Source organism: Nanorana parkeri, unplaced genomic scaffold (assembly GCF_000935625.1).
Source record: "Nanorana parkeri isolate BGI_ZX_2015 unplaced genomic scaffold, ASM93562v1 scaffold17, whole genome shotgun sequence".
Taxonomy (NCBI): domain Eukaryota; kingdom Metazoa; phylum Chordata; class Amphibia; order Anura; family Dicroglossidae; genus Nanorana; species Nanorana parkeri.
The window spans coordinates 3,968,654-3,973,740 of NW_017306285.1; the positions used below are offsets into that span (position 1 = coordinate 3,968,654).

General features: G+C 48.0%; 1 non-coding gene across 1 annotated transcript; it reads right to left on the reverse strand.

Annotated features, from left to right (window-relative positions):
• Positions 1-3,819: 3,819 nt before the first annotated feature.
• Positions 3,820-3,891, reverse strand: TRNAE-CUC. The gene has a single exon. It is a non-coding gene; the product is annotated as a tRNA-Glu (tRNA).
• Between the last annotated feature and the right edge of the window lie 1,196 nt (positions 3,892-5,087).

Below are 5,087 nucleotides of genomic sequence, written 5' to 3' on the forward strand. Positions count from 1 at the left end.
GGGGTACTATAAAGAGATGTTCAGGTGCCATGTATAAAACCTAAGAGAACATAAAAGAAGAAGGACTATAGTGTGCAGTTGACCAATACTGATATCCCGATTCAGGCTCATACAGAAGTGTCCGTCCAATTTATTTTAAGTGTCAGAGGTGGCTTCAGGGCCCATTCACACCACATTCAGATCATCTCCAGACCATCCAGACCAGACCAGATTGTTTACGGACCCAAAATGCATCCTAATGTATCCCTATGCTATTGCTGGCCTCTGTTCACACCAGCGCAGTCCATTCCAGATCAGACCAGACCAGAAAAATACTGCATGTCTCATTTTGTCTGGAATGCACTGAAATGCATGAAACCCATCAAAAACGCATACAAATGAATGCTAACGTACCTGAAAGCCCATTTTAAGCTCAAAAAACAGCTCTGTAGGTGGCAAAATGGCGGTAAAAACACAGTGCACTGCGTTCCATCTCTGGTCCAGAAAATGGTGTGAACCTGCCCTCAGCGCTCCTGCACCTAGCTTGCTCAAGGCCACGTCAGCAGCTGATTCTAATGTTGGCGGCACATAGGCAGAAGCAGAATAGACAAGGCAGCCGTCTATCTTAATAGAGTTGTTCCCTTGCTGGCCCAGGATGCCAAAGAAGCGAGTGACTTCATAGGAAGAGGCAAGTTAACATCAACTATCCACCAACTGGATCACATCTTTGGCGCGGTTAAGAGAGAACAAGAGTTGCGGCACCTGAGGTCATAGGTCATTGCAGCAAGCCACTATGCAAAGCAAACACGTTGCCAACTGCTTGTGATCTGGCCCCCATTCACCAGGGGTAGCCAAACTCCGGCCCTTCAGCTGTGGGTGGAACTACAAATCCCATGAGGCATTGCAGGATTCTCACAGCCACGACTCCCGGAGAGAGATGCATCATGGGATTTGTAGTGTCGCCCGCAGCTGGAGGGCCGGAGTTTGGCTACCCCTGCCATTCACTGTCTACCCCACCTTGCCCGAAAGCAATCAATGGATGCCAGGTACGCGCATTGTGCACTTCATTATGCCACTTATGTATATCGAGCACCACGGGGGCGCAGAATGTCATACCCCGGAAAAGAGGGACAGCCGGCAATTCTGATACCACACCACGATCAGATATCTCATAGGAAATCAGAATACCACTTTTTAGCAAAATCTGTAAAAAAAAATTATAAGCACGTGGACAGCAGACGGACAGACATACAGGACGGGTCTAGGAATGTCTATATTACTCGGCTGCACCTGAGAACATCTCTCTTGTTCCATCAATGACAGCGGTACACACTGCAGGGTGAACCTAATGCTTTAATGCAGCGTGCAAGGCGCGTTATATACACAGGACGTACACACACACTCAGCTCCAGGCTGCTGACAGATGGTCCCCTTAGGTGACATGACAGAAGCCCGGGGGTGATCAGGGAGGAAAGAATAAAATAAAACTGTACATGTATGTATGTATGTATGTATGTATGATCCAGAGCCATGAGGAACTCCAAACACTTCATAACAAATTCAGTAACTCCCACCCATTTACTCCGAACTCTGACCAACAGCACACAGTTCAATGCATGGGATAGATGGATAGATGGATAGATAGATAGATAGATACATTAACTAGGCTGGGTGTACCTGTGTGTGTTTGTATGTTTGTATATACACAGAAACACTCTATGATATGAAGACTGGGTACTCCCCATACTGTATATACCCAGCCCCAATATCATATATATCACTAAAGGGGGGATGAATGGAGGGTGTGTAGGGGGATGAATGGAGGGTGTGTAGGGGGATGAATGGAGGGTGTGTAGGGGGATGAGTGGAGGGAGAGGGGTGAAAGGAGATGAATGGAGGGAGTGTAGGGGGATAAATAGAGGAAGAGGGGGTGTAGGGTTAGGCGGATAGATGGGGTAGGTATAGGAGGGGGATGGGGTAGGTATATGGGAAGAATGGGGCAGAGATAAGGGATGGAGAAGGATTAGGGGATGATTGGGGTAGTATAGGGAATGGATGGGGAAGGGTTGGGGTAGTTATAGGGAATGGATGGGGAAGGATTAGGGGATGATTGGGGTGTTTATAGGGGATGGATGGGGAAGGCTTAGGGGGTGATTGGGGTAAGTATAGGGGATGGAGGGGGAAGGCTTAGGGGGTGATTGGGGTAAGTATAGGGGATGGATGGTGAAGTCTTAGGGGGTGATTGGGGTAAGTATAGGGGATGGATGGGGAAGGCTTAGGGGGTGATTGGGGTACTGTAGGGAATGGATGGGGAAGGCTTAGGGGGTGATTGGGGTAAGTATAGGGGATGGAGGGGGAAGGCTTAGGGGGTAATTGGGGTAAGTATAGGGGATGGAGGGGTAAGGCTTAGGAGGTGATTGGGGTGTGTATAGGGGATGGAGGGGGAAGGATTAGGGGGGGATTGGGGTAAGTATAGGGGATGGAGGGGGAAGGCTTAGGGGGTAATTGGGGTAAGTATAGGGGATGGAGGGGTAAGGCTTAGGAGGTGATTGGGGTGTGTATAGGGGATGGAGGGGGAAGGATTAGGGGGTGATTGGGGTAAGTATAGGGGATGGATGGGGAAGGATTAGGGGGTGATTGGGGTAAGTATAGGGGATGGAGGGGGAAGGCTTAGGCGGTGATTGGGGTAAGTATAGGTCATAAGGTGAAAGCTTTTGGTGATGAATAAACACATCATCCCACACGTCATCGTGGTGATACTCGTAGCAAAGTCTTTGATATCTAAAATGAAGTTTCTGGCCCTCATTCCGCTTCCCCCAAGTGACATAAGCCAATACTGAGCCTTGGGATGCGGCCCGGGATCTACTAACATCCTCCGAGATACACAGAAGACAGTCACGGCTTTCTCATGTATTCTAGAACTGTCATCAATCATTTTGTATAAGGCCCCGTTCACATTGAGCGATTTATTGCGCGGTAATTCCCGCGATATCACAGCTATTTACTGCGCGATATCGCGCTCCAATGCTTGGCAATGGGGCAAAGGGTCCTGCTGTCGCGGGTCGTGTGTCGCTACAGCAGGACCCTTTTTGGATCGGATTTTGCCGCGATTCAATGCTTTTTGGTGCAAGCATTTGCGCGATATCGCGCAAAATGCAAATGTGCGAATCGCGCGACAAATTTGCGAATCACGCAGTGTGAATGGGGCCTAATATAAATATGACATTTCATCATTCATGTTATTTATAGAAAAAGGAAAGTCATTGACAACAGCGTTGAAGATAACCTCCAGCCCTGCGACTTTATATCGGCAGGTTAGACTGTAAGCTCTTGGGGTTAGGAAACGGCTATGCCTTCTTCTCTATATTGTGTTACATGGTGTATTCTTTGTACAGTTGATGTCAATGGTAAAATATATTCTACATATGGTTAATGATGGGCTGTGCAGGTCTCCTAATATTTACAAAGTGCCGCCTTCTGCTACATGGGAATTCCGATATGTGTCCGGTACGGAAGTCCCCAATGACCGATGATGCGTCTTCTGTGCAATACATTGAATAGGCTGATGATGCGTCTTCTGTGCAATACATTGAATAGGCTGATGATGCGTCTTCTGTGCAATACATTGAATAGGCTGATGATGCGTCTTCTGTGCATAACATTTAATAATGTGAATATTTACTGAAAAGGTGTGATTATGTTTACTGAGTGACTTGTGGATCAGTGGGTTGTAATCCAAGTCCACGATTAAATAAATGCATTCGTTAAAAGCTGAATGTACTTATATTCTTTTATTTAGTATTCGCAGCAAATTTATGATTTTAAGAAAAAAAAATCTCTTTCCCTGACCGGGAATCGAACCCGGGCCGCGGCGGTGAGAGCGCCGAATCCTAACCACTAGACCACCAGGGAAGTTGCTGAGCTCTGTTTCGCAATGAGCTTCTCTAGGAAACTGCCCCCTGCTGGCCTTTGAAGAACATGCAGCTGGTGAACAGCAATGGTAAGAATTTGCATTGATCTCAGTAAATCAGGGGTAGGCAACCTTGGGCACTCCAGGTGCGGTGAAACTACAGAGCCCAATTATGCCTCTGTGACTCATGCTTTTGGCTGGCAGTCTGGCAATGCCTCATGGGACTTGCAGTTCCACAACAGCAGGAGTGCTGAAGCTGCCTACCCTCGCAGTAAAGGTTTCCTTTAGTGCAGGGGTAGCCAAACTCTGGCCCTCCAGCTGTGGTGGAACTACAAATCCCATAAGGCATTGCAAGATTCTCACAGCCACAGACATGACTCCCGGAGAGAGATGCATCATGGGATTTGTAGTTTCACCACAGCTGGTGTTTGGCTACCCCTGCTTTAGTGCCCATATACATTACTTTGGTGCCTTAACATGCATTATGTCAGGCATTAAGGTGCTCTGCATTAAGGCAGCCCTTTGAAATCACCTAATTGTCCCAAAGATTGCATGCTTACCAAAATGTTTGCTGCAACGTTGGGGCCCGTTCACACCAGGGCCATGCATTAGCGCACGGAACTGTGATCCCTACTTACTGTCCGCTGTCGGTACTGTGGACCCCAATGTACCTAGTGTGCGTTAACGGCGTGAGAGCTGTGTTGCATTGCCGTTCATTTGAATGGAACACCAAATGCACCTCCGACCCGCAGTGCAATCTGCCGCGCCACAATGCGCAGTACGTGGTTTGCGACTGAAAAAACAATGACGTGGTAGTTTTTCCAACCTCGCTGAAATGCATGGAATGGCGGTATCAGGCGTTGTGGCATGGTCGATCGCATTGCAGGCATGATGTGCGTTTGAGATGTCATTCAGATGAATGGCAATGCAATGCGCCTCCTGCACCGTCAGCGCAAGGTAGATGTGTTGCGTGGCAGTGCGTGTTAAATGCACAGAACCATGCCCTTAACGCACGGCCCTGGTGTGAACAGGCCCTTAAGGGGTATCAAATGATCTTACACAATACACTTCCTGTATCTGGAAGCATCGTTTCCATAATAAACGCCGCCATCCTTTGACAAACATTTTTCCTGACGCCAATACATGGCAGCATACAATGGGGGCGGAGCCATACCCATTGTATGCTGCCATGTATTGG